This window comes from Gopherus flavomarginatus, chromosome 19 (genome assembly GCF_025201925.1).
Source record: "Gopherus flavomarginatus isolate rGopFla2 chromosome 19, rGopFla2.mat.asm, whole genome shotgun sequence".
In the NCBI taxonomy this organism is placed as follows: domain Eukaryota; kingdom Metazoa; phylum Chordata; order Testudines; family Testudinidae; genus Gopherus; species Gopherus flavomarginatus.
Genome location: NC_066635.1, coordinates 25,318,543 through 25,342,194, shown reverse-complemented (window position 1 = coordinate 25,342,194; position 23,652 = coordinate 25,318,543). Strand labels below are relative to the sequence as shown.

The following is a 23,652-nucleotide window of genomic DNA, read 5'->3' as shown; positions in this document are numbered from 1 at the left end:
GTCTGTGCATATGTCAGTACTTTCAGCAGCCAATTGCTTCTCTAAAAACACATTCTGTCTACACACACAAAACAGAATCCATTCCCTCCTCATTATGAGGCAGCTCCTCTCTTTTTCCAAATGCTGTTATAATCATCACTCGCTTCCTGCACAGGCTCCATTCTGACACAGGCAAGGGTGGAACAGGCCCATCTTGCCATGTCATCTGTGGCAACAAAGAGGTGAGTCAGTTTTCCAAATCGTTAGGAAAAAACTTTGGATATCCAGAGAAAGACAATAGTTGGCTGAGAAAAACTGAGCACATTTTACAGGGTGCACACACAATGCTTTAAGTTTCAGCATATGTGACTGAGTGGAAGAAACCTGCAAGAATAGGAGCTCTCTCTTTCTAGAAACGGTAATAGTTTTAAAGGGACTGTGGCCAGAAACTGAATTACAATGAAACCCCCCTATCCCATGGACATTTGACATGGAGTGTATGAAAAGTGCTGCTAGCCCTGCATTTCAGATGAAGGAAACAGGATTTCCCTCTGCTACTCCCCCAACAAGATCCCAGGGAGATGTTTCTAATAATAGGAAACTACTATATAAGGCCAGATCAGCACTAAAACTCTTTGCAATCTGAAAAGAAGAACAAACAAAACAGCGTTGAGGAGGGAAGCAATTCTCAGAATGGGGTTTTTCACACTTTGCTATCCTCCAAAAGAGTAATATGGGGTATTCTGGCAACTCTCCTCACCACAGCCAGGAGAGGGTGGCATTGGAGCAATACTCAATTTGTGGCTATTCTAAATGCCAAATTCAATCAGCTCTCCTCTCCAGAGCAAGAAGCACTACTTCCACAGCCCAAATGTATGCACAGCAGCACAGGAAAACTAGAATAAACTGACAAGAGCTGCTGTGATCCCTTCCTGCATAATAAGGAAAGAGAAAGAGCACACATGCAAAATGGAATCTCAAAGCCGTAAAATAATCCTTACATGATGGGCTTACACTGCATTGTGTGTTTGAACTGTGCTGTAACGTTTGCTTTACACACACTGGCAGGACCGCTTCACGATTATTTTTCTCCCTGGGACTCCAAGGAGAGAGCCCTTGTTGGCTCTGAAAGGTACCAACGTCCTGCAGACCTCCCAATGGGAGGAGCTGGCACTAGAATAGCTGAGAACTTCCCTCACTCAGTGCTTCACATAACTGAATGATTTGTAGGCTCCTGCTAAGCAGGTTAACAGTTCAGCAATTACATAGTCATCATCTATACAAAGAGTTATGCAACTTTCACAAAGATGTCAAAACCAAGTTGTTCTCTGATGCTGTAATTGTAGCTGAAGCAACATACATCTCACAGACTGTCTGAGGGTACGTCTACACTACAGGATAAATTCGAATTAGCTTAAACTGATTTTATAAAACAGATATTATAAAGTCGATTGTGCGCGTCCACACTAGGCACATTAATTCGGTGGTGTGCGTCCGTGGTCCGAGGCTAGCATCGATTTCTGGAGCGGTGCACTGTGGGTAGCTACTGTAAAATAATGAGGCCAATAACATCGATTTGCGTCCACACTAACCTAAAATCGGTTTAACAGCGTAGTGTGGACCTGAGAGGCAAAACCTGCAAGCCCAGTTAAAAAAAGACTGTCCTTTGGCTCATGCAAATTAAAGGGAGTTTCTACAATAAATGCCACAAAGCACTACTTTGCAGGATGTGATCGAACAGGAATGTTCCACTATAGTTCCTGGCGATGGGTTTTAAGTTCCATACTTGCTCCTGTCTTGGGATAAGGCCATAGACTTTCCATTGTAGCCAAGGCCTGCTGAAATAACACAAGCTGATGTAGTACCTCAGATACCACGAAAATAAACAAAATATAAACACCAAGACAAGACAGGCACACTTCCCTGAGCTGAAGCAGTCAGCGGCACCTAAGCATAGTTAGGTTCAGAGACTTAAGAGGATGGGCTACTCTAGTAAGAGAGAGAGCTTTGCTGACAAGAAGCCAGAATAGAGTTCTGCAGACAGAAGCGCTGCTTTATGTCATGTTTATAGTTTACAGATTCTCTTCCAGCAGCTGAACAATGTGACCAGGCTTTGCTGGTCTATATTCCTTTGGCTGATCAAGTCAGAATCCACAGAAAGGATTGTTTTTTGTTTCCATTTAACCTGGCTCGCTGTTGGAATCTTTACCTGCTGCTCAAACCTTAGCCTGATCACAATCCTATACATCTAGGAAAGGGTCTGCTCTTAAAAGTGTCTTATGCCTGTCCACTCATCTAGTATTTCCTTCCTGATGTTTCATATTCAGCTTATAACTGAGGACTCTATTAGTCCTTAAAGAGTTCTAATCTGCACTTGAGTGCTTGCCTTATTATATATTTGTTTCTGGGAAGAGTTTCATATCTGTGTTCTGAATGACGCACTTTGTCATGAAACTTGAGCAAAACTCACTCCAACCAGATTTCTGAAGATAATAACCTGGACTTAATTTTTCCTAGCCATTCTAGATGCTTGATTGAGCAATACCCACTGTATGATTATTAAGAAACGGTTCAGAAAAGCAACCCATGCTGGTGTTGTTTGCAGTCATTAGCATATGAAAGCTAATTTATTTAAGAAAAAATAGTCTTGGGACATTGACAATGAACAGAGAGTGTACATAAGCAGCTTCTTGTGCACCCAGTGACAGGTTGGTACAAAGTCCCAGCTCTAGTCCTAATCCCTAAAATTGTTGCCTTCCCTACTGTTTGGTACCGAGTCTCAAGAGACAGTTAATAAGTTATTTGTTCAGTTCCAGAAAGTCTGTTCCTGGAGAAACGATAGATTTGTGCTGTGCCTGTACCAAGAGAGATCATCAACATGAGAACAGCAGATGAGAAAGCAGAGATTAACTTCAACTCCCCCAACCAAATGTCACAGAGGCAAGGCCTTGTGCATCCTGCAATTTCTTGGACACACAATTTCCTGAGAACACTGTCCCTTGATGCAAAGTTGTACAGCAGAATTTCAGCTTTTGCTTTTTTTTTTTTTTAAATGTTTCTATCCCCTTCTGATTCCAAAGAAAACATGAACTGAGAGTAACTTACATAGCATTGTTTGCCTAAGTCTGTAGCTAGTCTCAAACACTAGATCTGAGTTGTGAGCTGCCTCATTCATTTCAGTGGGTTAATTCTGAAATCTAGAGAGTCGTATTTAAAATGTCAGCACTATTAACTATTTTGTCGTGGATCACTGTGAGACAACCAGCTGCTGGGTTTATTCCAGAATTTCAAGCTGCCGTCTGCACCTTTCCAGGTATCAAAAGACGTAACTGGCCACTACCTGGCTGCTCAGCCTCCAGCTTCTCCCTGACAGCTTCATTAATCCCGTTGTGCATTGTCTATTACAAAATTCTCTGATACAATGAACGAATGGGGGCAGCATAAAACAAACTGAATTTGATATAAAAATAAATAACAGAGGCCGCAGAACTAACTTCTTTCCATTTAATAATTAAAATTGTTGGGGTTTTTTTTTTTTGGTTGTTTTTTTTACTTTGGATTAAGTTGCTGCTGAATTTCCAGTTTGGAACATTTTTGTCATATGAAAATGAAAGCTCAAATCCCTGAATCAGAACCAGGTCTACTGATGAATACTAGGAGACCAAGATTCAGATAAGGGTGGAACTCAGAACCATGTCTGGTACAAATTTGCTAGGAGGGCTCTATCCCTGTAGAAGATAGTTAAGTCTCAGGGAGCACATCTATTAGCGTTGTTAGTATCAGGTTTCAAGTATCAGAGGGGCAACCATGTTAGTCTGGATCTGTAAAAGCAGCAAAGAGTCCTGTGGCACCTCATAGACTAACAGATGTTTTGGAGCACGAGCTTTCGTGGGTGAATACATGCATCCGACGAAGTGGGTATTCACCCATGAAAGCTCATGCTCCAAAACGTCTGTTAGTCTATACAGTATCAGGTTTAGATCCCACATTTGAGGATAGCCCGTTTTGACGTACTGCAGTACTTTTAGCGCACAGCACACTGGAACACTGTAGATTTACACCCTGGCTTACTGCGCAGAAAAGGCTCATGTAGACATGCCTTTATTCTAGCATAAAGATGCTTATATAGGTACAATTTATACCCCTAAATCTTGGGGGGGGGCATATACATTACATGCATCTTTATACCAGTATAGCGGCATGCATACTAGGGATTTGTGCCACTTTCACTAGAAACCAATATAGTTAAGAGACAAAAACTGTGGCCATGTCTACACTCAAAAATTACAGTTGACCCAGAGATGTCACTCAGGGATGTGAAAAATCCTCACCCGAGTGATATAGTTAACCCGACCTAATCACCAGTACAAACAGGGAGAACCCCTCCCTTTACTGCAGGGAGTGTCTATGCCAAAGTATTAGAGTGACACAGTGCTGTGCAGCAGCTGTGCTGCTGTAGCATTTCAAATGTAGACAAGCCCTATGTGTATATCAGTCTTACGAAAGGGGGATTTGCAAATTTTACTGTGACTTCTCATTTTGATGCCACAAGTGGGTGGCTTTTGGAAATACTACACCTTATATTTATCCCCAATCAAAATGGGGCCAAGCCTAGCCGAGACCATGAGGATAATGAGGGGAAGCCACGCTCCGGGAGCCCAGAGAACATGAACTAACAGTCTGAACATCTGCACAATCTACTAAGCAACACCTCATTTTGTTGATTCATATGGGCAGAACTTATAAGTATACCACTACCTTTCTTCCCAACCCCAACTCAACTCTTACCAGCCCAAAGTGGAACAATTGTTATGACCTCATTCTGTTTTGTTGCATCCTTCTGACTGCTTGCAGAATTATTGGGATCAGTGAAAAGGCATAAAGAAGCCCTTTGCTCCAGTCTATTAGGAATACATCTTTCACTGAGACTCTGTTTACCACTCTGGAACAAGACCGAAGGCACTTTGCATTGGTGCTGGTTGCAAGGGAGCCCCTGACTCTTGAAAAGATAAGTCCATTATAAAAAAGTAAGGGGGCTTGTATGGTGACACAGAGAAGAACTGGATTGTGTACCCAAAATGAATCTCTAGCATCCAATAATCTGTGGTAATTCCACACTATGCACTAAAGAAACGGCCCAGTCAATCACCAAAAGGAGGAGAGGAAAGGAAAATAGAGAAGAAAGTAAAGACTGACACTCTGGCAGGTGAGGAGAGCATGTAGGTAGCAGATATTGCAGTTAGGCTCTCTGAAGTGCCTTCTTTTACCCTGTTTCTTCTGCTGTTTCTGGAGGTTCTAGACAGGAGGGCAGAAGTAATGACATGAAAGTGTGGTCTGAGGTAACACTACTTCTTCTGATCAGGCTGAATAAGCCCCTGAGATCTCAACAGTGGATCTGGGTCCTTCAGTTTCTCACAGGCCTCAACCATCTTTCATACTGTCCAGGCCACCAACATGTAGGTGGCAGTCCCTGACAATAGTGACCTCTTCCCCAGGGCTACAGAATCTCCTCATAGAGCTATAGGGAGAATGAGCACTCATGAATGTCTGGGCTCTAATACTATGCAGGTGAGCCTCACAGCCCATCACAGACAGCAGCAGAGACAACAAAGGGAGTCCTCAGAACCCTCACTACAAGAGCAAAGAGGTGGCATCACTTCCCAGACCTGAATATGCACAGATTACCAGATCCCTTTGGGGAAGAATGATAGGTCCAGAGAGAGTAACACATCAGTGTTTAGGGGACCTACATTATATCACACCCCCACCCCAAGGAAGAGACACCTTGGGAGTCCCAGAGGCTAGAATGATCACCCAAGTGCTCCCTGGATCAGTGACGGTGTCTTTTCTTCTTACGGGTAGTGCTTTGGCTCCAGCATGAGATCACTACATGCTTTTTTTCCTTCTTGCCATTGTTCTCAAGTACAGAGGAGAACAGGACTGAATATCTTTTTTTAAAGAAAAACAAGAGAGACTGATAGAGGCCTAGGAGATGGACATGATAAGACTCAGAACAAACAGCCTCATGGTTTCTTCAGTGTTACAGGAAGTCCTAGCACAAACTGGGTTCTCTCACCAACTAATTTCTGCCAGAGAGAAGGATTTTTCTGACAGAAGTTGTGGCACCAAAGGTGGCTCCATGTTAGCTTGTATCTTCTCTGAAGCAGGTCTCTTCAGTGCCAAGGAAATCTCCAACCTCAGAGGGCCCTGCACTAGCCTGCTCCTGTTTGAAGCAGGGTTTGTTTGGTTTTTTTGAGCCAAGGAAGTTTTTGGAACCAATGGGGTCCCAGAACTGAACTCCTTTCCTGAAATGGCTCTCTCCCATGTGCCAGTCAGACTGCAAAGGGTCCAGTATATTTGTTTTTGTGCCACAGGTGCCCCATTTCCCCAACATGAACACCTTCAAAACCACAGAGGAAAACAGAACTGCTGCTGATCTGAAGGCAGATTTGGGATCCTAGCATATAAAATCTCTGTTATAGGCAGTGATAGGTTTTTCTCATAAGAGTGAGCCTCCCTAAGACAAATTAAGTTTTGGATGTGTGCCTATGACTCCTGGAACACAGAGGGGCAAGAAACAGTCTACTTACAACTGGTCTTTTTCCTCTGGGTCTTTGAGAGCTGCATTAGCCACGATATTGCTGGTGCCAAGATCTGGGTCAACCCAGGTCTAGTAGTGCTGCAGTCCAAAAACCAGAAAGTCTAACTAAAGACACTAAATACAGAAATTTTCTGGGCGGGGGGGAGGGGAGTAAATCCTACCAGCCCTAGAGAGAGGGTCCCTGCACAGACAGCTAATGGTAGAAATGAAGAAGCTGAAGTGGGGGTCGGACTAGATGATCACATTGGTCCCTTCTGACCCTAGAATCTATGAGTCTATGAGAAGGGACCATGTGCCTCTTTTTAATCTCATCTCTTAAGTTTCAGTGCTGTACGAGGGTGCTCATGTGGAAAAGTAATTTCTAAATAGTTCCCAAAGCTCAGATGTACATGTACCATAAGCAGTGCCCTGGGTATTCTGCAGAATTCATCCCTTGCTTCAGAATTTTAGACCAGAAACTCAGCTTTCATTATTAAAAAATTATGCTTCTCGCCCTTATGGTTGCAGAGATAACCTTGAAAAATATGACCAAGTGTAACCAATCCAGTATTGCCTGCCTGAGTCTGCAGACAACCTGAAACAATAGCTACAAGTGGTAGAAACGCCCCATGCATCACAACCAGGGACCCATGGACTCAGATTTTGCAGATGTGGAATTTGGCTTTTTTCCAAAATGTAATGGTTTTTACTATTTTGCTGTAGCCAAGAACCCTCCTTTTTTTTTTCTTTTTTCAGTCTCCCTGCACTATTATCAAGACCTGCCTGCAGCTGCCCATTATGCTTCAGGTTTTCCCACAAGGGGAAGATTTAATAGGATTTCAAAGCATGCTCACTGAACTATGGAACTAGGCATCATGGGGATGGAGAGCCAGACCTGCAGTCCAGCTTGCAATCAGGGAGCTATGGGAGACAGTAGCACAAGCTGGTGAACTGTACTGCCTGCAGAAGAGTGCAGCAGTTGAGGCTTGGGGAGCAAGAGAGATGAAACGCTGAAGCTGCCCATAAGTTCCCCTCTTCCCTGGCATACAACAGGGAGAGAGAGGAAGGAAGTCTGAGCTCAGTCGCCTGGACAATATTAAGGGAGCCAAGGCTTGGGGAGAGGACCTAGCTCCCTGGAAAACAGGGAAAATAAATCTTTGAATACAGTTACTGTTGAAAATAATCAGACAAAATTTTACATCAATGAGTATTTTCAACCATAAGTCATGGCTGTGTGTGTCTATGTAGGAGTATGGGGGATGGGAATCATGAGTATTTCATGACAAATAGGATAAATTAATACTGCCATGGAATTCAGGGCTGTTGCAGTGGAATTTGTTCCACTTGTGCCACGACTACATGGAGCTCTGGCTATAAGTGTGAGAATTGCCTCTGCATGTTCCCAACCCCCCACCCTGTCGTTTTTGGAACACAATATCTCAGAAATATCTCCAGATTTCCAGTACAATAGCGCAGTGTTTCAGATACTCAGTCACTTGCTGCAAAAAAAAATATACCTAGTGAAAATATAAAAATCATATTAAACACTCTGCTTCATGCTGGACAAAGTACAAGGTGCAAAATGTGCTAGTGCTGTATTCAGTATACAATAGGTATTACAACACATAAAAGATATGAGCAGTTCTGAAGACAATCCTTTAATTACATAGGAAAATGTCTTCTTCTAGATTTCATATTAAACCCATAAATAAGCACTCCAGGATAGAGACAGTTTTACTATATGCTTGTAGTACAGGTGTGGGCCACATCCAGCCCTTCAGATGTTGTAATTTGGCCCTCGAGCTCCAGCCAGGGAGCAGGGTCTGGGGCTTGCCCCGCTCCATACTGGGGCCAGGAACCACGGCCAATGGGAGCTGCAGGGGTGGCACCTGCAGACAAGAAAGCGCCCAGAGATGCCTGGCCGCACCTCCATGAAGAAATCGTGGGTGGGGGGGGGGAATGCCACTGCTTCTGGAACCTGCTTGAGGTAAGCGCCGCCCAGAGCCTGCACCCCTGCCCTGACCCCCTGCCCCAGCCCTGATCCCCTTCCCGCCCCCCATACCCCTTGGTTCCAGTCCAGAGCACCCTCCTACACCTGCAAACCCAGCCCAGAGCCAGCACTTCCAGCCAGAGCCCTCACATATACACCCCGTACCCTAACCCCTTGCCCCAGCCCAGAGCCCCTTCCTGCACCCTGAACTCCTCATTTCTGGTCCCACCCCAGAGCCCTCACCTCCTCCCACATTCCAACCCCCACTTCTGTGAGTATTCATGGCCTGCCATATTATTTCCATACCCAGATGTGGCCCTCAGGCCAAAAAGTTTGCCCACCCCTGTTGCAGTAGCACAATGGGGCCTACATCCTGAAGCTGAATAATTACATACAAAACCTATGTTTAGATTGCAAATTCAAGCACTTGAGAGTTAAAAAATGACAGATTTATAGTTGCCTGACACTTCTAATTCTGGCCCATCCTGTGCGCTGAGTAAGGCAGAGGTTCTGAGGGAAAAAAATAGTATGTGATCACACAGACTATCATAATGAATACACACAAGTGGAGAGAGAAAATTCCCCCTGTCCCGAATGCTCTGCTCCAGTAGCTCCAGGTGTTCCCAGTACAGTGTCCGCTACTGCTGCTGTTGCAGGGACACAAGCCTGGCCTTAGGAGGTATATGGATGTAGTTACTTTGTCAGGATGCAAATATTTTCCCCAAGGCGCAAAAATGAGAGAAGGAAAGTGGTTATTTTCAATAGTTTATATCTCCGCAAAAGCAAAACGGAATTTCCTGGGTCAAAGAAAAGCCACTTCCCTAACCTGAGGCATCCCCACTGCCAAATATCAATGATCTGCTGTGAAGAATGGAGGCGCTAGAGCAGTGGTTCTCAAACTTTTGTACTCGTGACCCCTTTCAAATAGCAAGCCTCTGAGTGCGACCCCCCCACCTTATAAATTAAAAACACTTTTTAATATATTTAACACCATTGTAAATGCTGGATGCAAAGAGGGGTTTGGTGTGGAGGCTGACAGCTTGCGACCTCCTTCCCCACGTAATAACCTCACAACCCCCTGAGGGGGTCCCAACCCCCAGTTTGAGAACCACTGTGCTAGAGGTTCTCAAAGAAAATATGTCATGAGAATCCTTTATCGGGGGAAGTGGTATGCAACCTAGGGGTGCTAACAGCTCCCCTACAGTCAACTGAGGATTTTGCAAGATGACGATGGCCAAAGTGCAAGACAGTGAGGCAGGATGAGGCTCAAAGTGAAGTCAAAGCTCTGTTCATTCCCTCTGAGGCATCTGGCACTGGCCACTATCAGAAGACAGACGCCATCGTGTGCCAGCAATGCCCCTCTGCCATGTGCATTGGCCAAACCGGACAGTCTCTGCGCAAAAGAATAAATGGACACAAATCTGACATCAGGAATCATAACATTCAAAAACCAGTGGGAGAACACTTCAACCTCTCTAACCACTCAGTGACAGACAAAAAAACTTCAAAAACAGACTCCAAAGAGAGACTGCTGAACTCGAATTAATATGCAAATTAGACACAATTAACTCAGGCCTTAACAGAGACTGGGAAAGGCTGGGTCATTACACTAATTGAATCTATTTCCCTATGTTAAGTTCTCCTCACACCTTCTATGGGTCATCTTAATTATCACTTCAAAAGTTTTTTTTCCCCTGCTGACGATAGCTCATCTCAATTGATTAGATTCTTCCTGTTGGTATGCATACTTCCATCTTTTCATGTTCTCTGTATGTATAAATATCTCCTGTCTGTGTGTTCCATTCTGTGCATCTGAAGAAGTGAGCTGTAGCTCACGAAAGCTCATGCTGAAATAAATGTGTTAGTCTCTAAGGTGCCACAAGTACTCCTGTTCTTTTTGCAGATACAGACGAAAACAGCTGCTACTCTGAAACCTATCAGAAGACAGAATACTGGGCTAGATGTTCTCATGTTCCTAACTGGAGTTTTTCCATTTACTTCAATTAGGCAAGATTAAGCACTGGACTCACCTCACCCCTTTGACCTACTCAGGGAGAAAAGGAAAGAATGAGAAGTCTGAGGGTTTGGTTCAGTTGGAACAAAATTTCCTGAATGGCTAGAGGTAAAAACAAAAATGAATACATTAAATTACATTTTAAAAAAGGACAATAGAAAGCTCTAATAGTTTATGTTACCTGGATCACTGAAGTTCATCACTGAACTGTGATGTCGTCACTGGTAAGTAAAACAAATGGCAAAGAGAAGCCTCATCAATTATGGGGGTGCCACTTGGAGTTACACATGCTGCATAACAAGTGAGCCACACAGGTGAAACAGGACAGCTGCTCTTTGCAGTGCCAGTCCCCCTTCAGAACTCTCAGTTATAGCACTGGCAGCACAGTCTCTCACTTCAATGCTTCCAGACTGCACCTTCCCCCCAAATATTAGCAGGGTAAAAGGGAAGTATGTTTTTTCTTATACACAATGTCATGAGGAGAGGCTGAGGGAACTGGGCTTATTTAGTCTGCAGAAGACGGTGGCAGATGACAGGACAAGGAGTAATGGTCTCAAGTTGCAGTGGGGGAGGTCTAGGTTGGATATTAGGAAAAACTGTTTCACTAGGAGGGTGGTAAAGCACTGTCACGTGATGGAATCTCCATCCTTAGAGGTTTTTACGGCCCAGCTTGACAGAGTCCTTACTGGGATGATTTAGTTGGGGTTGGTCCTGCTTTGAGACCTCCTGAGGTCTCTTCCAACCCTAATCTTCTATGATTCTATGGTAGTACAGTCTATGGTCAGAACAGAGGACTAAGTTAGGACTCCTCCCTAATCTGCTACTGACCTGCTGTGATATCTTGGGTTAAATCACTTAACCTCTGTGCATCTATCCCTCTCTTAAAATAGGGAAAATACTGCTTGACTACTACAGGGCTATTGTGAAACTTACATATTTGTAAAGTACTTTGTAGATACTTGATACTGGTAAGTTTTCCTATGGTTCTACAGAAGAATAAATGTATTCATGTAGACATCCGCTGCAATCCTAACATAGTACTGGCAAGGCACTGCTGAGAGGAAGCTCAATACTAGAGATACTGCTTCGGGGGGTGGGAGGGGGGAACAGTCCACAGGTACGCTCAGTCAATTTCTGCTTGTTACAGTTTCCTATGTCTGGATGAACTATTTATAGTTCATCATTAAATTTATGATGGCAGCAAACAGGCTAATGTGTGTAACACAGTTGTTACATTTTAACACATGACAATATACCTCATCCATTTAATATCAAATATTTATAGTTCAGTATCAGTCAGAGGCCTCAAATAGAATCAGGACCCCACTGTGCTGGTGCTATACAGACGCTTATGGAAACATGTTCCCTTCCGCAACTAGCTCACAATCCAAGAGGAGGGGGGAAAGAAAAAAAAAACTACTGTGAAGGGTGGGATGGTAAGAATAAAGTTATCATTAAACATATACAATTTTTAGATAAATAAACAACATTGGGCAATTCCTCTTCCAATAACTATAAACAAAATACCAGTTATTCCCCATTACCCCTCAGAGCATCATTAATTGGCCAGAAATGGGACTGGAGGAGAAGCTAAAAGACTGAGTACTGTACATAATGGGCTGCCTAAAAGAAGGTGCGGAGATGTTTGTATGACAAACTAACATGATGAAGCGGGCATCATTTGCAAAGCGGGGGAGACAGGTTGCGACAAGAGACAAGAGTGAACATGCAAGGAAGGGCAGAGATATGAAAGGACTTGAAGGGAAGGAAATGAAGCTTGTACTTGATGTCTTGAAATGGGGAGACAGTGGAAGGATTCAAAGGGTGGGTGGCGAGGGGGGAGTTCAGAGTCCCTGTGTGACAGGCAAGGAAGAGGATCTCAGTAGCTGCACTTTATATGGATGAGAGAGAGGCAATGTGGGCGTCAGGGAGTTAAGCATGCCTAGACAGAAACAAAACAAAACACAAATTGTAAGCATTTTGTGAAGGAAGCAGCAGCAAGATTTGGGCACCACCCGGATGTTGGGGCAAGAGAGTCAGAAGTGGCCCTCTCTGACCTCCCAACTAGGGGCCTGATTGACAGGAAGAGAAGATATAGATAGCATGGCAGTGGCTACCGACATTTTTACTACCCTCAGTGGTCCCCAACCTTTTCGTCTGGTGGGCGCCAGACGAAGGACCGGGGCGGCGGTGGAGCATCCGCTGAAATGCCGCCGAATATCTGCGGCGAAGCCTTTCGATGACGTCACTTGTCGGCAGCAAGCGGTGTCATCGAGAGGAGTCGCCGCCGAAATGCCTTAGAAATTCGGGGGCGACGCCTCTCGGTGACGTCACTTGTCGGCAGCAAGCAGCAGCATCGAGAGGTGTCGCCGGTGAAATGCCGCAGAAATTCGGCGGCATTTCCGCGGATGCTCCACCACCAGCCAGGACGCGGGCGCATTTATATGCCCCCGCGAACACCATGGAGCCCGTGGGCACCGTGTTGGGGACCCCTGATCTAGACAGTTCTGAAAAGGTTACACAAAATGGTGCCTAACATACCAGTGGCTGCTGGCACGTTATCAACACAAGAGCTCCTACCAGTAGAACAGCAGGAGTGGGAAATTTTAGGGTAAAGGCCTGGCACAGATGTAACCTTTGGGTTACAGACGGAGCCGACAGCCTCCATTTCCAGCTTGTCGCAGCAAGTCTTTCTTGAAGTCAGCAGCATGGAATGAAGGGAATCTGGCATCAGCGTCTGTGTGTGCATGGTTCATGCACTCAGGGGTGGAGGGCTGACTTTAATCATACTTTCCACAAAGGGGAGGAGTGGCAAAGCACAGTAAGCTGATGGGCGTTTTCTGTGTGTTCAGAAATTCCTCCTGTTTGACTTTATCCCAGCCGGCTCTGGTTCCCCTCCAACAATATATATTGGAGGGGGAAGGGAAGAAACAGCACACAGAGATGAAAAGTCAGACAGGGAGCCCTTTACATTCCCAGGATTCCTTTCATATGAAACAGGCTATCAAAGGAGACCACAGGTGTCTGATGGTCTTACAAATTCCACATTCTGGGGAATTACTGGGATAGAAAATGGATCACAAGATCAGCCACATACAAACTCTATACCTTCTGCACAGTTTAATCCGGAAGTCCTACTCACTACTGTATTATGAGTAACCTTCTAAAGAGCATAAATAAAACAGTCTCAGTGCCTTCTACATAGGTGTGGGGGCTGCAGAGTTAAACACTTCAGCAAACTGAACTTGGGCTCTGTGTAGAAGTAGCCACTTGGAGGCTTTATTTTATGAGATGGAACAAAACCAAACCTAAATCTTGCACATCTTAAACAATATAGTCAAAGTCTTGAAAATACCTAAATCAGAACTTGCTTTCCAAACAGATGGCCAAGCTCAGTGATCACTAGTTAAGGGGCTCTAAACCACGTGTCCACCCATGCGACTCCAGGCCCTTGAGTTGTCTTACCTCTACTACTAGGGTTGCAAACTGTCAAATCCAGGGGTGGGCCAACCTGAGCCTGAGAAGCCAGAATTTACATTGTCAAAGAGCCACAGTAACACGTCAGCAGCCCCTCATCAGTTCCTCCATCCCCTAATCCCAGCGCCCCACACCCACCAGCAGCCCTGCCCAGTAGCGCCTCCCTCTCCCTTCCCACACCTCCCAATCAGCTGTTTTGTGCAGTTCAGGAGGTTCTGGGGGGGAGGTGGAGGAGCAAGGGCACTGCAGGCTCAGGGGAGAGGGCAGGACCTGTGGTAGAGCCAGGGGCTGAGCAGTGAGTATCCCCTGGCACATTGGAAAGTTGGCACCTGTAGCTCCAGCCCCCGAGTTGGAGCCTATACGAGGAGCTACATATTAACTTCTGAAGAGCCGCATGTGGCTCTGGAGCCACAAGTTGGCCATCCCTGTTCTAATCAAACCCAAACAGCCTTGCTCCACAATGCTCACAACATCCCCACTCCCTCCATCACTCACTTTCCCCCACCCTCACTCACTTTCACAGGGGCTAGAGCAAAGGGTTGGGGTGCGTGTGGGGGCTCTGGGCTGGAGCTGAGAGGCTTAGTGTGTGGGAGGGGGCTCCACGCTGAGCCTGGAGCAAGGATTTGGGGTGCAGGAGATGTGGGGTGCAAGCTCTGGGAGGGAGTATGGGGAATGGAGAGGGCTCAGGGCTGGGGCAGGAGATTGAGGTGTGGGAGGGGGTAAGGGGTGTGGAGGGAGTTTTGGTGGCGGAGGGGGCTCCAAGGTAGGACAGGGGGTTAGGGTGCGGGGTGCAGGCTCCAGCCAGAAAGCATTTATCTCCAGCAGCTCCCAGTCAGTGGTGCAGTGGGGCTAAGGCAAGCTCCCTGCCTGCCCTGGCCCAGCTCCACTCCCAGAAGCAGCTGGCACAACTCTGCAGCCCTGGAGGGAGGGGGCCCAGGGGGCTCCATATGCTGCTCGTGCCCACAAGCACTGCCCCCACAGCTCCCACTGGCCGCAGTTCCCAGCCAATGGGAACTGCAGAGGTGGTGCTGGGGGCAGGGGCAACGTGCAGAGCCACCTTCCCCCCTCCCAAGAGCCACACAGGGACATGTGAGCTGCTTCTGTAAGCGACGTGGGGCCAGTGCAGGCAGGGAGCCTGCTTTAGCTCCTCTGCACCGCCAGACTTTCAATGCCAGCCACACCCTTAGACAAGCCCTTAGAAAATACAATCCATCCAGGAAGTATTTGAATTACTTTCCCATCTGCGCTTCTCATTGGCACTCCAGCTCATCCCTCCGGGTATTTACTACAAGCAGAACTGATCTTTTCAAAGTAATGTCCAGGTTGTACAAATATTCCTTTCCACTGATATGCCCTAAATGGCAGTGCCCCTCCTTGATCTACACCAATGAGATATTTTTAGAGATGCTGCTTATCTCAGAAGGCAGACAATTAGTATTTTAGGCAAAAATTCACTTGATGACACAAAGCCAACTTAGCTGAAGCCTCTGCAGAAAAAAAAACAAACAGGCACACAAAAGCATCTTCTGAATTCTCATTGCTTTAGATTGAATATACAGCACATTCTTTGTCCCACATTGTACCAAGCAGAAAAATCCTCAGTGCGGCTCACTCTGAGCTGAAAAAGGTTGAATAGCACTAACTACCAGGTAAACATGGTCAACAACTGAGATTTGGAAGGAGCCTCTCACATAATCCAGTTGGACATAGAATACCATAAGCTTACACTGACAATTGGCAGGTGGTCTGGTTTAGTTTAAATGGGATAGACCCATTATCCTCTTTGCTCTGCTCTGTTAATTTCCAAGTTGGGAAGAAAACAGGGAAGGGGCACTATGCTTCCATTCTGCAGTGCACACACATTCTGGTAACTGCAACTGGACTCTCCAATCACATTTTACTATGCTCTCTCCAATTTGTTCTCACTTCCTTCATTACCCTCCTCATATCAGGACACTACTCCCCAACTCAGGCTGATCCACACTCAAAACTTAAAAATCAACATAGCTATGTTGCTCACAGATGTGAAAAATTTTGCCCCTGAGCACCACAATAAACCACTCCCTGTTAACCTTCACTGCTTCTAGAAAACAAAACAAAAGAGTGGTCTGTGTTGCCATCCAAATTCTTAGTGAGACAACTTCTGGCAGGAGGATCTGTAGGCATTTCTTCCCCACTCAGTACACAGAAGCAGCAATTCTGAACTGTCTGCAAGGTGCTTGGAACAGAAAATAACCTGCTATTGAACACTGGAGATGGCAGACAGAACAAGGTTCTTCTCTTTCTGAGGGCTTGTCTACACTGGCAATTAACAGCACTGTAACTTTCTCACTCGGAGCGGGGAGTGGTGAAAAAACACTTCCCTGAACGCAGCAAGTTGCAGCTCTGTAAATCGCCAGTGTAGACAAGGCACCAGCACTGGGAGCTATGCCCCTTGTTGAAGTGAGGTTTTTAGAGCTCTCTCCCAGCGCTGCGACCACACAAGGCATGTTAAAGCACTGCCGTGGCAGTGCTTTAGCGTTGCCGGTGTAGATTAGCCCTGATTTATAGGATTCTCTAGAAGTTCTCTAATAACTTTTAATACCTCTGACTGTACAATATTTTGTTTTTAAAAACTGCATTGTTGGTCACAGCAACAATTGCAACAACTAGAAACTTCAACTGCAGAAATATAGGTTGTAAGGTCCACTGTTTAGTGTTTTAAATATGTGTCAGTTACTTTTATTTTAAACAGAAAGTTGATTACAGAATGGTGCTCTGTAATTTGTGAAATTGCTCATTTTAGTTATGAAAATTAACAAACATCTCGCTGTTGAAAGTTACTTCCCTGAGTAAACACTGATTCAGTGCAGAATGTACAATATAAGATTAATTAGTAACCATTAGCAAGTTTAAAAAAACCCCAACTCATTGCATGACAGAGAGAAATATTTCAAAATGGAAAAGAATTTCCCTCTATTTCTATGGTTTGCAGCTATTCTATTTCAATTAAATTTAACTTCTTAGAGGTTAAACAGAACAGGGTCTCACTATTATGCTATAGGAAACTGATTTATCTAAATTTTTAACTTTGAATGACAATCGTACTAGTAAAGGTCAAACACCTGAATTTTCATACTTGACTGTCCTCTACTCCTGTCAGGTGCTCTGGTGTTGAAACGCGTCAGTACGTACACTTCCTTTTTTGACAGAAATGTCCTGTTTAAGTTAAATAGAAGGTAGTCATGAAAACTCCAAAGACAACTGTTAAATTCTTAGTTAATGGAAATAAAGAATACAATTGATTTTTAAAGTGAGGTAAAGCCATGGGACACTTGCTGCTTTCAAGCTCTGTTGCGTTTGTTTAGACAACTCTGCTCTTTTTACCTTAATGGCCAAATACACTTAGGGGCAGATCTTCAGCTGGTGCAAAGTGCCATAGCTCCATAAAAGTCACAGCAACTCAGTATTTGTGCAACAAACGCCTTCCTGGACTCTTAATATCTCAACAGCTGTTCAGCTGTTCCAAACACACCTTATCGTAAAACAACAGATCTAAAACCCAGTGTTGCCCTTTATAAGGGTCAAGCCTTCGGGTAGATACAAGAATACTGTTGCTAAATTAAGACACCCAAATACTTTTGGTAAACTGGTGACAGAAAGGTCTCATCCACACTATGGCCGAAATAATAATTTTAGGACCAGTTAGAGGCATGGTCTCTTTAAACAGCTGCAATTTGCAATATTCAGCATGCATCCAAACAACAGGTTGTCTGCCATCATAATTGTGTTTTTGTGTTCACTCCTAGCATTCTGTCTGTCTTTCTAGGAAAATCTTTTGCAGTGTCTTGGCAGCAGCTGCCCATGCCAAAACTATGCAGGTTTTTTTTTCCAGACAACCTCCACTTTCTGCCTAAGATTAGGGGACTTCTTAGGCAAAACTCATAATTCCTTTGCCACAGAAGTCATAGCGTCTAGGTCTTCCAGTCATTGCAAGCTGCTGCTTTTTCCATCTCCTTCATTTTAGTGCCTAGAAGCCAAGTAGGGCAGAAAGCAGCACCCCAGATGCATCCCAAGGTGCCATCTGACAAGAAGGCAGACACAAGTACAGCTCTACCCCGACATAACACTGCCCTTGGGAGCCAAAAAAATCTTACCATGTTATAGGTGAAACCGCGTTATATCGAACTTACTTTGACCCACCAGAGTGCTTCTTTACTGCGTTATATCCAAATTTGTGTTCTATCGGGTCGCATTATGTCTGGGTAGAGGTGTACTAAAGTTTGTGTTCATTCATTGCTGATTTGAACTACAGGGAGGGCAGAAAATGAGCTAGACTGAGCTCTATCTGCTGGTGCGTCAGTGTTGTGAAGTCCAAACTGACAGTGACCAGCCAAGTGCACTTTATGAATGGGTGTGTGAAATGAGCAGCTGTCGCACAGAAGAAAAGCTACCTATGACAGCCATCCTTGGTGGAAGTGTTTCCAAGCACTCTAGAGACCAGCAGTCTCTGGCAGACAACTTTGGTATGGGAAAGACCACAGTGAGCCAGAGCGTATGGACTGTGTAAACTGCAACAGAGCAAGTGTTATTGACCGGAGTGACCAAGGTAACTAATGCCCCTGAAATAATGGAGGGCAGCCTTGGAAGAATATAGAAGCTTTTTTTTTGCCACCAGAACATGATACACGTGACATAATTACAACAAAGACTGCTGGAGTTCTGTCCACCAGTAGCTTCTGTCGTAACACAAACTTTGTCAGTGTAACACCTAACTTTGCTGTCTCAGCATGTCCGTGTCAGTACGTTCTGGAAAATCTAGGAAGCTATCCCACAGTGCCTCAACAAAGGAAAGAGTGCCCAGAGGACATAACCAATGCATTCCGGAATGTCCTACAGCAGACAAAGCCAGAAGGATCAATCAATCCAGTTACTGAGGCACAATGAGGGTGGTCCCAACACTCCATAACATAAGAGTGTTACGCTTTGTTACACAAAGACAATTACATATGAACCTAGACCACTGGAAAGGGTGAGACAAGGTGAGCTGTCGTGGTTACTATCACCATACTAACTATGTTTGTGACTGGACACAAATCATGTTTAGAGCCTACCATGTCACTAATTGGTTACAAACAGTTAAAAACCACAGTGTGGACAGGACTTAAAGAAAAGATGACTAACCAGATAGGAGGCAATGGAACAAACCTGGAGAAAGACACTTTGCTTGATTTCAGTCTACGTGTCCTGGTTTGTTGTAGAATGCAGATACACTACATTGTGAAGAAGGTCCAGTCCCAAATTACTGTACACAAACAGTAATTCTGCATAGTCTCAAACACAGGTTTCCAAACATGAAATTAACATAATTTGAGTAAGGCTCAAGGTGGGTGAGGTAATATCTTTAATTGGACCAACTTCTGTTGGTAAGCGAGAGAAGTTTACCGAGAGCTGTTCTTTAGGCGATTTGAGTGAGTGAAGCCATGTTATAAACTGGTTTCACTGCAACTACATTTCAGCTGTATATAAATATGGTTTTAACTGTGATTGTCTGCTATGTGAAAACACGATCTCAGAGTGCCAATCCCATGGCAACCACCAGCACGGAAAGTTTCCTCATTTGCTGTCATCTACTGAGAGGGATAGTAAAGCAAGTGCCTCTACTTCTTTCTCGTTGGTGACATACTGGAATTTCTATCCTAGACATCGGGCTATCCTAAAGGAGTCATTAGCTGTTTTGAAAAGTGCCAATTATCTTCTCATTCTTCCAAATGGGGCGACAAGGTGCACTAGGTTTTCAAAATTTTCCATGCTGTGACCCCATGTTCCAACAGAACAAAAAAAAATTCAGAACCTCCCATCTAGCCATAAAAGCAGGGATATGGTTGTGACCTCTCTGGATCAGTTCACAATTCCCAGGTTGAGAAACCATGAATGGCCTGGAACTCACAAGACTTGGGTTCTATCCCTGGCTCTGCTATGGACCTACTGGGTGACCCAGACTTCACGTTTCCCATCTCCACTGTGCACACTAGCACTTATGCTGGTGTAATTCACGTCACTTGGACGGTGGAATATTCACGCCACTGAGCGACATAAGTTTTACAGACATAAGTGGTAGTATAGACATCGCCTGTGCAGAGTAAGGCTATCACAAAAACATAGGGCTGTACTCAAGTATCTAACACTGAGGGGGGGAAAATAGCCAAACACTAGATGTGAGAACAATCCACTCTCTCCAGACTGGTACTATGCTTACCTTTAGACCAGGGAAGGCAATCTATGGCACTGCTGATTTTCAGGGCCACTCACACTGCCTGGGTCCTGGCCACCGGCCCGGGGGGCTCTGCATTTTAATTTAATTTTAAATGAATCTTCTTAAACATTTTAAAAACCTTATTTACTTTACTTAACAATAGTTTAGTTATATATTATAGACTCATAGAAAGAGACCTTCTAAAGAGGTTAAATATATTACCGGCACGCGAAATCTTACATTAGAGTGAATAACTGAAGACTCGGCACAGCACTTCTGAAAGGTTGCCGACCCCTGCTGTAGACACACTGCTTGCCACATCAATCTAAGAATTTTACTGAGTCAGTCCAAAGACAATGAAAACTAAAAGCATTTGTCATCTACCTGTAGTGATGGAGGGAGTTGCCCAATCAAAGCCTCCTTAACTGTAATAGCGCAACACTGTCCATACCAGTTCCCAGGTTCATTGTCTTTTTGCAAACTCATAAAAATACAAAGTAACTGCAGTCACATTACAGGAGAGAAGATTAAAATCATTAAAACAAGATGAACCCTTTCTGCAGACCAGTCAGATACTTTCCTTAAATTACTGTTATTTACAAATAATCATATCCACTTATGTGGGATTACGACTAGGGCCCTAACAAATTCATGACCATGAAAAATGTGTCACGGACCATGAAATCTGGTTTCCCCCATTATATCTGGTCTCTTGTGCACTTTTACCCTATACCGGGGTAGTCTATTTTTTGTCAAGGTCCAAATTTCTTGGTCAAGGTACAGTCAAGGTCCAGACTCCAGAGAAAAATAATAATATAAATAATAATAAAATAATAATAATAATTACATAAAAATATTTTGGGGTCCATTCAAAAGCATCAGATAGTCCAGAATTAGCCTATGGTTCGCCTATTGACTGCCCTATACAATACAGATTTCATGGGGGAGATCAGTTTGTCTCAAAATGGGGGTCCTGACCCAAAAAGGGGTTGCAGAGGGTCACAAGGTTATTTTAGGAGGGTTGCAGTATTGCCACCCTTATTTCTGCCCTGCCTTCAGAGCTGGGCAGCCAGAGAGAGGCAGCTGTTGGCCAGGCACCAAGTTCTGAAGGCAGCGCCCTTCCAGCAGCAGCTCAGAAGTAAGGGGGGCAATACCACACCATGCCATCCTTCTGCGCTGCTGCCAGTAGCAGCTCTACCTTCAGAGCTGAGCTCAGGGACAGAAGCAACTGCTCTCCAGCTACCCAGCTCTGAAGGCAGCACTGCTGGCAGCAGCGCAGAAGTAAAGGTGGCAGTACTGCAAACCCCACCAATGCTTATGGGTCAGGATCCCTACAACTACAACACAGTGAAATTTCAGATTTAAATAGCTGAAATCATCAAATTTATGTTTTTTTAAATCCTATGACCACGTAATTGACCAAACTGGACCATGAATTTGGTAGGGTCCTAATCATGACTGTGAAGTGGGCAGGCAGCATTGTGCAGCAGCTAAGGCACTGAACTGGGAGCCAGGACCGTAGATCCTATTCTCAGCTCTGACATTAACCTGTTGTGTAAATCTTGGACAAGATGTGCCTCAGTTTCCCCATCTATAAAATAGGGCTAATGATACCAACCCTCCTTTGTACAGTGCTCTGAGATCTGTGTATGCAAACTGCTAAATAAGAGCAAATTATTATTATTCCAACATAGTTTAAGACCCTTCCAGAAAAGCACATTTTGTTACCAAGGCACACAAAGGGAGCCATATAATTACCTAAAATACACACACACACACACACACACACACACTCTCACTCTCTCTCGGATAATAAGGAATAAAAGCTTTTAAAATTACATGCCATTACCACCTTTGTTACAGCAAATGCAAAATCAGCTTCTTTCTTCTGCACTCAGCCACACCCATCTCTTAATCATCCCTCTAGATGATTTTATTAACAGGCTATCTAAGGCCTTGGCTACACTGGTGCTTTACAGCACTGCAACTTTCTCACTCAGGGGTGTGAAAAAACACAGCCCTGAGCGCAGCAAGTTACAGCGCTGTAAAGCGCCAGTGTAAACAGTGCCCCAGCACTGGGAGCATGGCTCCCAGCGCTGCAAGCTAATCCCCACAGGGAGGTGGAGTACCTGCAATATTGGGAGAGCTCTCTCCCAGTGCTGGCGCTCCAACCACTCGCACTTCAAAGCACTGCCGCGAGAGCGCTCCCACAGCAGTGCTGTACAGCTGCAAGTGTAGCCAAACCCTAAGACTCACACCACCCTCCTGAAGAACAGGTCCTCTTGGGGACTTCACTTTGTTTTAATTAAAACAATTTAGGGTGTTACAATATAAACAGAATAATAATGCAATTTGTAAAGCGAACAGGTGCCACAAGTACTCCTGTTCTTTTTGCAGATACAGACTAACAAGGCTGCTACTCTGAAATGCAATTTGTAACATTTTGGAGTGAAATTTTTTGCTGATTATCTGAGGAACATACCATGAGGTGGTTTTTTTTTTTTAAATTCTACACTGCAATTTTAAAGACTTAACCAAAGCATTCTCAGTTTAGGAAAGGGTAGACTGGCAATTTTGCCTGTTGCTTTCAGCTCCATACCACTCGGAGAGTTTAAGCATCTGAGGAACAATATCTTTCGTGTTTCAGGGTAGCAGCCGTGTTAGTCTGTATCCGCAAAAAGAACAAGAGTACTTGTGGCACCTTAGAGCCTAACAAATTTATTTGAGCATAAGCTTTCATCTACAGAAGTTCCCTCTCTGCTTTCATGTCTATTACCCAGGAGCGCCTCTCTCTGAAGCAGCACAAAACTCAAAGAACGCATTATCTTGACACAACACACGCATCAGGTGAATACACACACACTTACTTTGTGAGTCAATGTTGGTATAACTATCAAATGGGGCATACTGGCTGGCTCTCCGAGGCTGGGGGCTTCTCACACAGTATATGCTCCTCCTCTTCAGGCCGACTGCCGTTACGCACACCAGGGACTCGCTCAGTGTAAGGGTCTCTCACACACACACACGCACACACACACACACACTTATTCCCTCGCCTGCAAACGCAGAAAGTGAAACGTGGTCGCTAGGTCCCGCCTTTCCATTCAGCCTTTCCCTGGAGCCTCCCAGCATCACTAGCGAGGGGCCTGCAAGAAGCGCTGCTGACTTCACGCCCGCCCAGGGCCGGCCGGCGATGGGGGCTCTGCGGGCAGGACACCCCGCCCGTCTCACCTGTGGGGTCGGGATCGGGCCCGCCCCGCGCGGGAAGCAGGCGCCTGGCCCGGCAGGAGCGGAGGGTCTCGCGAAGACCGTGTCACTTCCAGCTCCCCTCGGAGCCTGCGCCCGTCTCGCTCCGGAGCATGCGGAGAGAGCGCGGT

General features: G+C 45.0%; 1 protein-coding gene across 2 annotated transcripts in view; it reads right to left on the bottom strand.

Annotated features, from left to right (window-relative positions):
• Positions 1-23,652, bottom strand: part of MYO1C (myosin IC) — a 139,379-nt gene that overhangs the window by 99,418 nt on the left and 16,309 nt on the right. The window contains exon 1 of one of the 2 annotated variants that reach the window (XM_050929289.1): positions 23,507-23,627. The exons of the other annotated variant lie outside the window; for it this stretch is intronic. The gene's annotated coding sequence lies outside the window, so the exon portion shown is untranslated. Of the gene's footprint in view, positions 1-23,506; positions 23,628-23,652 lie in introns of those variants that run through there. 2 annotated transcript variants of the gene reach the window in all.